This window comes from Martes martes (genome assembly GCF_963455335.1).
Source record: "Martes martes genome assembly, chromosome: 9".
Taxonomy (NCBI): Eukaryota; Metazoa; Chordata; class Mammalia; order Carnivora; family Mustelidae; genus Martes; species Martes martes.
Window position 1 is genome coordinate 73,968,944 of NC_137896.1, and position 12,202 is coordinate 73,981,145.

General features: G+C 40.7%; 1 long non-coding RNA gene across 1 annotated transcript; it reads right to left on the bottom strand.

Annotated features, from left to right (window-relative positions):
- Positions 1–10,498: 10,498 nt before the first annotated feature.
- On the bottom strand, positions 10,499–12,161 carry LOC308349278. The gene is made up of 4 exons (XR_013967433.1): positions 12,002–12,161; positions 11,720–11,819; positions 10,924–11,007; positions 10,499–10,698 (listed from the first exon to the last, which is right to left on the bottom strand). It is a non-coding gene; the product is annotated as an uncharacterized lncRNA (long non-coding RNA).
- Positions 12,162–12,202: the final 41 nt, after the last annotated feature.

The window sequence follows — 12,202 nt, forward strand, 5'->3', positions numbered from 1 at the left end:
AGAGCTTGGGGGGTGGGGGGTGGGGGGTGGGCGCTACTTCAACCTGTGGCAGCCTCCCAGGGGTGGCGGTCGCTTCGGCACGTCCCTTCACTTTCTGGAAGTCCCTTAGTGCTACACTGGGGCTTGAGCTGCTTTGGTGTTGCAATGTGCAAAGAGAAATGATATGCTTTTAAAAGACACATACCTAACGAGGGAAAAATGCAAGGGAATGTGGTGATAGAACCAGCTAGCACTGGGCGAGAGGCGCCTTCTCTTTCAAAAGTCGCCTCATTTATGGGTAGCCAGAGTTCCAGTCTCAGCTCATTCCCCGTTGTGTAGGCCTGGGGACGTTGTGTGAACTCTCTGTGCCTCGGTTCTGCACGATGATAATGATAGCAGCTGCCTTATAGAAGAGCAGCAAGGTTTGCAAGAACACCTGATTCATAATAAGGGTTTGCTGCTGCGACTATTACAGCTTCCTCCCAGAGCACTCCCGCAGCTTGATTGGTTATGATGTCTTTTGGGCTGTCCCCTTGACCGTAACCTGCACCCTTTCTCAAGAGTGTAAGTATTGTTTTAACTCTGTCCTCAAGGTCTAACACTATCCTTGGTACAGAAGAATTCTTACTCAAATGCATACTTACCTCCCATAATCCGCCTCCTAAGTCATGCCTCCTCCCCTTGATTTTTGTCTTCCCACAGCCTGCCACAGGTGTGCAGTCAGCGTTGCTGAATGATTAATGGGAACCTCTGCCCTGGAATTTTTTTTTAACGAACCTAACACCCAAACATTTGAAAACTATTACAGTTCATTCCATTTACTATCATTTTACTTACCACTTACAAACAGCCACCGAAGTGCAATTTCTACAAAAAAAATTGTTCTTTGCTTTCTTATTTTCTTTACCAAGCACTTAAAAAACAAGCAGAAATTGGTTGGTAGAATATCAAAGTAGTGGTCAAATTTTAAGTGAAAATAACTGATGCTTTTCTAACCATGAAGATAATATTAGTAGAAAATTCAAGCAATACCTTGCCTTCTCCATAAGTGGCTAAAAAATAATGAGATGAGGGCAGTTAAAGGAACAGAGGAACCAACCTGGAAGACCCTAGTGGCCAAAGCTGGAAATAGTTGAGCAACAAAATAACACCATGCTGGATTACAACCCAAAGTATCAAATAAATATACATGCACTCATGCTGATAAAAATAAATGATTGAATGAATAAATTGGGGAGAAGGGACAAATTCTCCCTACAGAAGAATTCTATATAATACATGTATATAAACTGCCACTAGGAGGCAGAGCTTAATTCTTCTCCACTTGAGTTAGGGCTAGGCTTAGTGATTTACTTCCAGAGAATAGAGTATGGAAAAAGAAAAACAGTAACTGGCAGACACAACCTTAACCAACTGACGAAGGTAAACATCACTGGTGATGTCATGTTGATATCATGTGCCCCCTAAAATGATGTGATGAGGACCTTTTATCTCTGTAGTATTCTTCCAAAAACCCACAACTCTAATCATGGGGAAAACATCAGATAAACCCAAATTGAAGAGCATTTTATAAAATATCTGAGCAGAACTCTTCAAAACTGTCAAGGTCATGAAAAACGAGAAAAGACTACCACAGACCAGAAGAGACCAAAGAGACATGATGACTATATGCAGTGTAGGAATCCTGGATACAATTTTAGGACAGAAAAAGCACTTTAATAGAAAAACTAGTGAAATCTGAATGAATTAGTTAATTGTAATACCCCAGTGTTAACTTCTTCATTTTCACAAATGTGTCATAGTTGATATAACATGTGAACATTAGAGAAAATGGGGTGGAGGACGTTTGGAAATTCTCCACTGTCTTTGTATCTTTCTTATAATCTAAATTTATTCCAAAATTTCAAGTTTCTTTTTTAAAAAAGGAAGTGAATCAAATCCTAAACCCCACTTATCCAGAGATAACCCCTTATTTTGGTGAACATCATTCCACTTATCTCTATGTAAAAATACATGTAAACATGCAATTGTGTATAAATAAGATTCATACTATAAATGCTGCTTTTTATCTTTACAATAATATATAATGGAAACCTCCATGCTGATGAACATAGATCCATATTCTTCTTTTCAAATGACTGTGAAAGATCCCATTGTCTGTAAGTGCCATACTTACATAGCTATATATATGGGTTGTTTCCAGTATTTAACTCATAAACCATATTGCATTGAATAATGTTATTTTTTTAAGATTTTATTTTAAGTAATCTCTGCACCCAACATGGAACTCGAACTTAAACCCCAAGGTCAAGATTACATGCTCTACTGAGACAGCCAGGCACCTCACAATGAATATTCTTGACTATACACCACTGGATGCCAGATCAATTCTTCTCTAGAATAATGCCTGAAACTGGAAGTTCTATTTCCTTTCAGTGAAGAATGGTATTTACTATCCAACCTCTGGGTATTAGGCGTGTTCATTGTTACTGGAGTTTCACTGCTCTCAAGCTCTCTCTGTGGACAAATCTAGGAAATATTGACACACATATGCACACATTTCCAACCTTATACCTTGAAAATCATGAATTCTTATTAATATCACCAATTCTAAGACCACAGGTTCACTCTATTCTTTTCCTTTTCCACTTTTGTAACTTCCTTTTTTGGCAGTGAGAAACTTGACTTTCATCAACGTTGACATATCTAATTATTTGAGCAATTCCCTTCTATGAAACTAATCTTCAATTTGACCACCATCCCCTTCCTTGAGCTTATGTTCTTCTTACCTCTTTTCAGCTCAGATTCCTCAGCCTATCCACCCCTTGAAGTGGATCCTCCACACCCTGGCTGGAGTAAAATGTTAACATTAGAGGAAACTGAACAAATGCCATTTGGGAACTCTCTCCCCTTGTCTTTGCAACTTGTCTGTAATCTAAATTTACACCCATGCAGAGCCATCAGACCCCCACCTGGACCCCATTTCTGCCCTATATCTGTGGATGCCTGTCTTACTCTCACCTCTAATGGCTTTAGGACTAAATTGTTGAGAAAGGGAGGGATGCAGAAGGGGTCTTATTCCCACTTCATCTCATGTCCTTTGTTGGCCTTCTAAAAGTTTAATCATATTAACCATGAAAGAAACATGTTTATTAATTTATTTATAATTGTTTATTTCTTCTTTGGAAGAGTCAACTTAACCATGAGTAATGTTTCATATTGCTATCTTCTTGGTGAGAGCCACTTATCAGAACTATTAAATGATAGGCCAAAAAACACACTTAATGAGCATACTTGAATTGAAAGAACAGTAAAACAAAACAAAACAAAACAAACAAACAAAAACAAAACAGGGGTGCCTGGGTGGCTCAGTCAGTTAAGCATCTGACTCTTGGTTTCGGCTCAGGTCATGATCCCAAGGTCCTGGAATCTAGTACTGCTCAACAGGGGCCTGCTTCTCCCTCTGCCTGCTGCTCTCCCTGCTTGTGCTCTCTCTCTCTCTCTCTCTCCATCAAATAAATAAACAAGCAAACAAACAAATAAATCTTTTTAAAAAATGAAAAACAGAAGCAGCTATATTGCATCCCTTCCCTTTCTAGCAAATGGCTTTAACTTTTATTAGTTCTGCTTTTCAACTAGCCCTCTCTATCAGCCTTTATCTTGCCTTTCAAGATCTTGATGGAAAGCCCCCCTAGTGGGCTAGGTCACTTCAATATCCAGGCCAGCTAGAGTTCTTAGTGATAATTAGGGCTAGACTGCCTTCTGCGAAAGAGGCAAGGCGAATTGCTGCCAAGCTGGGGAGACAGTACTAGAAGGAGCTACATTCATTTCACTGGGGCGCTTCTAGCAGGAGGACATCACAAGGAACAACATAAAACAAGTGTCATCTGAAGAGGAACTGATCAGGGCTGTGGGAAAGCAGATCAGAATGACAAGATTTAAATCTGTTTTGTTTTCTGTCTCACCTGTCGTTTGCTGGCTTCATAAAGCAAAGAAACCCTGCAGTCTAATTGCTAGAGAGATGGAGCCAGGAATTTTTAAACTAGAAAAGACTTGAGTACCTGAATCATGGCAATCTAAAATGATCCGGGATAGTTATAACCCTCACTTATCTCTTCATTGCCAGTCACTTCCCAGTCACATAAATATTATATTCACTATTTTATTACAGCAGTTGTTCTTCGCACAGTAGCAGATTTGAGATCTGCCAATGGTTTAGTTTTTCTGTTCCTATTTTTCTTTTTTCTTCTTGCTTTTCAACTTTTTTCTTTCAAAGGAGCGAGTTGTGTACAGGGGGGTAAAATGCTTTATAGACAAGGAAAAAACTGTGCTAGTACCAACTTGTCCTCTTCATCTTCCTCGTCTTCCTCGTCTGCCTACTTTTTCTTGCTTTTTTTCCATCCTTGATGACTCCTTTTTCCCCACATTGGTCTTTCCTTTAGCTCAGTGTGTATCCTTTTCATATTTTTCCTGCAACCTGGTCGCCTCCTTTTCGTGAGACTGCTTGTCGGCTGCAGCAGCGTCACTCCACATCCCTCCCAGTTTCTTTGCAAGGTCACCAACGGATAGGCTGGGATGTTCTCCTTTGATTTTAGGGCGATACTCAGAACAAAATAAGGAAAAGGCCACAGAAGGTATCTTGGGTGCATTGGGATCCTTGAACTTCTTTTTTTGTTTCCCCTTTAGAGGGGATCTAAGTTTTCATTTTGCTTTCACAACCAGTCTTGCCCGCCTTTTCAAATTTTCCTTTCTCTTTCACCTCTCAGAGTGCTTCTTAGAAAACTCTGAGAAGTTGACTAATGCATTTGGGTGCTTCTTCTTGAGCTCCTAATGGCAAGTTTGCACAAAGAATGCGTATGATGACATTTTGCCTCTCAGCTTGTTAGGATCGCCTTTGCTCATGTTTTATTATTTTCCTCAGTGAGGCACAGAGTGGCCCAGTGCCCACCTGCCTCTCACTTGCCCCGCAGCACTGTCCCTATGGAACATCTTTCATCTGATGACTAAGAATGAGGCATTGTTCTTTTTTTTTTTTTTTTAAGATTTTATTTATGTGTCAGAGAGAGAGAGAGCTCTTAAACAGGGGGAGTGGCAGGCAGAGAGAGCCCACTGAGCAAGGAGCCCCATGCAGAACTAAAGGCAGACACTTCACCAACTGAGCCACCCAGGAGCCCCTGTGCTTTTTTTTTTTAAAGATTTATTTATTTACTTGAGAAAGCACACATGAACAAGGGGCGGCGGGGAGGGGGGGTGGTGGAGAGAGAGAAGCAGACTCCCTGCTGAACACGGAGCCCAACTCAGGGTTCAATCCCATGACCCTGAGATCATGACCTGAGCCAAAATCGGGAGTCAGAGGGTTAATCAACTGAGCTATCCAGGTGCCCCAAGGGTTGTTCTTTGTTCTTTTCTTTCCTTCCCCCCACCCCCAAGATTTGTTCTTTTTTTTTTTTTTTTTAAGATTTTATATATTTATTTGACAGACAGAGATCACAAGTAGGCAGAGAGGCAGGCAGAGAGAGAGGAAGGGAAGCAGGCTCCCTGCCGAGCAGAGAGCCCAACGCGGGGCTCAATCCCAGGACCCTGGGATCATGACCTGAGCCGAAGGCAGAGGCTTTAACCCACTGAGCCTCCCAGGTGCCCTCCAAGGCTTGTTCTTAATGCTTTATAGTCATCATCTATTTCAGTTCTGCAAGATTGAATGTTTTATTTTTGCACATCAGTTTTAACAAACCAGAGGGCCTGCATTATCACTGGGAAAGTTAAGTACCTTGTCCAGGTCACATCCTTAGTGATCGGTGAGGGGACCTAAATTCAAGTCTGTTTGATTCCAGTGCTGTTGCTTAACCATTTCCATATTTGAAAAAGCTGCATTGAAGATCTTTAGGGTCCTATTCAGCTTAGAAATGTCACCTTTTGAACATATAAATATAAGCATTTTTCTCACTTAATTTGGTATCAACCTATAGTTCATGATATGTAGTAAATCTCTGTGTTTCCATTAATATGACCACTGCTATTAAAGTGCTTTATGGAAAACAATAAGAGAAATAACTTTGTATATTTCTAGTGGAGAACATGATATTAATCTCCAGTAACCTCTAATAAGAGCTGTAGCAATACTCATCAAAGATGTCTGCAATGGACTTTCATCAACAATGGGATAGTTCACTCTTTATCACTAGCAACCAAATTACGTAAAGGTCTTCTATGGGTTTCCTCTTGAGTTTCCTCAACTTCACTGAGTTCTTCATACACAATTACATCTCTTTAAAAATGTCTTTTTGGGGGCGCCTGGGTGGCTCAGTGGGTTAAAGCCTCTGCCTTCGGCTCAGGTCACGGTCCCAGGGCACTGGGATCGAGCCCCGCGTCGGGCTCTCTGCTCGGCTGGGAGCCTGCTTCCCCCTCTCTCTCTGTCTGCCTCTCTGCCTACTTGTGATCTCTGTCAAATAAATAAATAAAAAATCTTTTAAAAAAATGTCTTTATGCTGCAAAATCTTTGATTTCATTCTTTCCAGCTTTACCGAGGTATAACTGACAAAATTCTAAGATGTTTGAAGTATACAATGTGATTATTTGGTATACATACACATTGTGAGTTAATTGAGTTAATTAACACATCCATCATCTCACAAATTTACCTATACGGATTCATTTATTTTTTGTTGGGAACATTTGAGTTCCCCTCTCAACAAATTTCAGTTAGACAATACAGCATTATAAACTAGAACCACATTATTATGCATTAGATCCCCTGACCTTGCTCATCTTAGAACGTTTTTACCTCTGTACCAACCTACATTTCTTATTCCTACATCCTTGTCTGATCTCTTTCCCCAGTGAGTATGAAGACTTTGAATAAGACACTTAACCTTTCTGGTGATCAATATCTTCATTACAAAATTAAGAAGGCTAAATTCTTAGAGTATTACTTTTGAGGAGTTTAAAAATATTTTAAAAAGGGATCACGTGTCTAAAGATGTATTTTACTCATCCCTTCAAAGAGGGAACCAACAAGATGGTAAGCCTCATTCAAGGAGAATTAGGGAGTGCCAAGTCTTTACAGTGGCTGAAAGAATGAATGCTTGAACAAGATTGCTAACATAGATAGGAAATTAGTTAATATCCTACACCACAAGAAAGTTGTGACTTTGGGGTTTATCTTTTCTCTGGGACAAAAATCATCCACACCTCTATGGAACAAAACTCATTTATATTACTATCAGTTTTCCACACATTAAGATCTACCCTTACAGAGATGTACAATACCTGTATACTAAAAATAATATAAACATATTTTAAATAACTGATAAGTCATTTTAAATAATTAAATATTTAAATAAATAATTAAAAAATACCAGATCAAAGAAGGTGACCACTCCTAGAGAATCAGAGGTTCCCCAGGAGCGCATGCTAAACAAATCCCAGCAGGACACTGAAAGAGCAAAGAGTAAGCCCTTCACTTATTTCCAGGTTTTGGATAATTTTTCTTAACAGAACTAAGAGTCCTCTGAGTCCTTAGGACCATCCAATTTTAAATGAGTGTTAAAGTGAACAAAAGGAAAATATGCTGCTTCTCTGCTTAATCAACTGTCTCCTACTACATGCATTTTATGTTGTACAAAACCACTATTTCTGCAGGCAAGAAAACTGAATGTTTTCACTCGTTTCTTATTTTCATTGGGAAGTAATTAAATTCAGTCTGCTCACTTATTAATTTTGTTTACATTTTAACTTTCTTCCCTTTTGAAGTCTTTGTTGAAAATACCCTCATGTGATCTGTCTTATTTGTGGAGACATTTTAAAAATATTTTTAATTTTTAATTTATTACTTTATTTTTAATAATTTATTGATTCCCCCCTCCATTATAAAAATACATAGAAACACAGAAATTTTTGGAAGATAGAAAATACAAAGAAAAATTTTTACAAAAATTTTTACAGCTAAGTTCCATTAGCCAGAGATAACCACTTCGAGAAATGTATTTTTAGCAGGTGAGAATTTTTGTTACCAGGTCTAGTGTGTAGGAACTGGAGCCATGACCCCATCCCTTGCTTGTTGGATGCCAATAACATTGACCTTTTTTTTTTTTTTTTAAGATTTTATTTATCTATGTGACACAGAGATAGTGAGAGAGGGAACACAGGCAGGGGGAGTGGGAGAGGGAGAAGCAGGTTTCCCGCTGAGCTGGGAGCCCGATGTGGAGCTTGATCCCAGGACTCTAGGATCATGACCTGAGCCTAAGGCAGACACTTAACTGACTTAGCCACCCAGCCGCCCTGACACTGACCATCTCTCAATGCCTCTTCCCTGATTTGCTCTTCTCACCTTTGCACACAGCGTCATGCTGTTTCCTCTGCCTGGCTTACTCTTCTCTCCTCTCTCTGCCCTCTTCATTCCTACTCATCTTTCAGATCTCATTGCTTTACTTCCTCAGAGATACCTTCCTTGACCCCCTCCTCCTTCCCCCAGACGAGGTTAAATTCTCTTATTATGGACTTTCCTAGCATTGCCTATGTGTCCTTCTTAGCACTTGCTACCCACACAATTTAACAATTTTTTCTGTGATTATTTGACTAATTAATATCTGTCTCCTGCAATATACTATTTGCTTCACAAGGGCAGGGTCTCTGCTTGGTTTTGCTCACCACTTTCCCTTTAGTCCATAGCTGATCTTCAATCATATTTTGAGTTGAATATAATATGGCCCATGTCCCCACATGTTGGAGCTGCAAGGAATGTTAACCTGAGGCTATTGCTAAGATTTCCTCCCTTCTCCACAGAATCATCCAAGAAACTGACACTTGGGAGGAGCCAGGGAACTGGACTGTGGGGTTATTGTCTTATCATGGCTCTTCATTGAGCAGTGATGTTCAGATATACTTGTGTCTCATCTGCTCAGGCAATGCTGCCCCAGGGAGACTGCCTGCCACTGACAGGAGGTTCCCATCTTGCTACCCACTGGCTGGACACAGTGCCAAGAAAGGGACTCTTCTCTACCCTCCCGTCCTTCCCACTCCAGTCTTCACCTGCTTTTCTGACTCTGAGGAAACTTCAATTTCCTCATAGATCCAGCTGCTTTCTCCTTTCTTATTCTAGGAACCAACCTCCATCTCCTACTGACCTGGGAAGAATCCTCTTCCACAGGCCTTTAGAAGCCAATTTTTGTGGAGCAGGATTAGGGAAAGATGCTAATACTAATTAGGTGGGTTTTTTGGCTTGTTTTAAGTTATGCTGTTATACAGCTATGTATATTTTGAAGCAAAATTGGGGCTGTGTTGTCTATCCTCTCCTATAATTCATTTTCTCCATTTACTGAACTGTGCTTCCCTGGATTTTCAAATATTGAGAGCATGATTGAGAATACAGAATTCCCTAGGAAGTTGCCACCTAATTTATTTAACATGGTCCTTGATGGTGGGACATTCCCCGTTCCTTAGTGCAGCAGGTACAATTCTTTGTGCCTACTTCTAGCCTTGTCTTCTGCTGATGGGCCTCTCATTCTGCTCTACTGTCACACCAAATCATACGCTCCAAGACATACCATGCTTTTTCACCTCTATCCCCCATCCGTCAACTCCTAGGGTTTCCTCAGCTGGAGTCCTTTTTTTTTTTTTTTTTGTTCCTGGAAGAGTCCTACTTATCTTCAAACTGGTGCCACCTTCCCTTAATGCTTTCCCTGGTGCACCAACCCAGTCTTAGCACCCTTCCTCTGAGCTCCTAAAGCATCTGCATCATGCCACTATTGTGGCACTAGTCACATTTTCTTGGACTTATCTTCTGTGAATGCTTCAGTCCCCTCTGCTAGATTTTAAAGTCTTTGAGGGCAGAAAGCTTGGCACATAGAGATGTTCCAAAAGATAAGTTGAAGAGCCATAGACTGCAGCAAGCACTTTTCCTTATTTCCCTATATCCCACTTGTTTGGGATATTTACAGTTTCCTACGGTAGCTTTCAATTTACCTGTTCTGGAATTTCCCTTTGTTTCACTTGGTAATGTGGATTTCTAACATTCTTCATCTAATAAATGCCACGATGCCCAATCCCCATGATGTTGATAAATATCTTGGCCTTTTTATTTCCTTTGCTATGTAGGCTACAGTTGTAACTGTTTCTTTTACTTTGAGCAAACTTAGATGAGTGTCCCTAGTTTCATGGATCCTGGCGTAACTCCATTCTCCAGCTCCCCTTTTTTCCAGAATCTGTCCTTTTCTGTCAAATATCCATACTCTTCCTAAAAATAATGTCTTTCCCTCAGTACGTTCTTATATAAATGCCACAAAACTTATTACATCTTGTCCTGTTTGTAAAACAATTCAATAAACTATATTTATCAGATGCTACCTCTCTCCTAGAATTGAGATTTCTATATATATATATATTTTTTTAATTCAAGTTCTATGGCTAAATATCTAGTTCCTCAAGCTCATGCTAATCATTTTGAATTTAATCCGTTTCATGTTGTTTGCAGTATAAATTTGAGATTGTATTTGCCTTGAAGACAAAGGACTACACCAAGGATAGATAGCATTTCTTTTCTATTTAATACAAGGTTGACAAAAATGCTTGATAAATAGTGCATTAAATCTAGGTTAGGGTAGTTTTTAAACAGCAATATTAAGTGCTTTTACCATAGACAGATTTAGTTCCATTTTGTAATAAATATCTTTGGTTGTAAGACTTGCTTGGAGCAGGACACTTGGTCACCCCACCACAGGTGGACTAAAATTAAGAGAACATTAGTGTTAGCCAAGTAGGGAAATGGTTGTAGTTTGGGCTGAGGTGATGGAGGTGGTGAGAAGTGGAAGGATTTGAGAAACTGAACTGTGATGGATTAGCTATAGGGGTGTGTGTGTGTGTGTGTGTGTGGTGTGTCGAATGCAAGAGTTCATGGCTTGAATAACTTACAGATGGCAGTCCATGTTTCCTACTTTTGGACATACTTACCTTTCTTGGTTACAATCAGATTCCAATTCTTCTTTCCCGTTTACTCTCAATTCGACATGATTGGATTTGGGTTTACTTGAACACCTTCAATATTTAAAAACAATTATTTGGGATATGCCATATCTTCAAATGGGTGCTCTTTCCTATTCTAATGCTTTCTAATTTCATTTTTAGAAAGAAACCTAGTGAAAAAAAGTGGTGACTGAGGGTTTCACAGGATAATGGAAAACCCCACCCCGAGGTAGGCAAACTGCCTCCAAAAAAGGCAAGTTGTGGTTGCCACCGCCAATTATTTGTACACGAATAATAACAAAAGGTAACTTTCAGGAAAGGTCAAATGTGAAATTGTAATTTATAAATTAAAAGTTGAAAAGTCGTGGGGCGCCTGGGTGGCTCAGTCGTTAAGCATCTGCCTTCCGCTCAGGTCATAATCCCAGGGTCCTGGGATCAAGCCCCGCATCCGGCTTCCAGCTCGCTGGGAAGCCTGCTTCTCCCTCTCCTGCTCTCTCTGCTCGTGTTCTCCCGCTCTCAAATAAATGAGTAAATTCTTAAAAGAAAAAAAAAGTTGAAAAGTCGTAAAAGAATAGGCATTTTGGCACCCTCCTCTCTCCCTATTGATTCGAAAACCTCTTAAGTTCCTCCGGTAAAATCTGAAACTGCCCCCCTTGTAAAGGCAAGAAGAGTCTGGAAGAAAAGGCAGACCACTCTATAATGACTAGTGGCAAGTTTAATAAGCAACGGAACTCAACAGGAGGCTTGTCTTGGGCAGCCACAAGACAACGATCTCTGCACCCACCTGCCAGAATATGCAGAGGCCTTACGGGAATTTCGGCTACAAAACTGTCCTGATGGTTGCAGTATCACATTACGCTGTCAAGGCCATGTCCTTCAAGTGGCTGCCGGTACAGGAACAGGGTCAGAAGATACATTTCAAGGACAGGGGAAAGGGTAAGGGAGCTTCTCTGCCTGGGGATTACCCGTGGTCACATCCTCTACACAACCTTCTCCAACACTCCCTACGCTTAACTTAGGTGGCCCTGATTCTGTTTAAATGGAAATTATGCTGAGCCTAGAGAACCTGAAGCGGGACTAGGGAAGGTACAAGCCTTCCTCCTTTGGAACTCGGGATAGAGAAAGCCTCACGCTCTTGCCGCCAGGGAATCCCCGCAGACCACATCCGCAGAGGCGACGGTGGTCAGGGAAGAGGGAGGGAAGAGCGCGCGCCGACTGCTTGGGCCCGCCTCCGGAAGGAGCCGCACTGCACTTCCGGGGCCCCCTG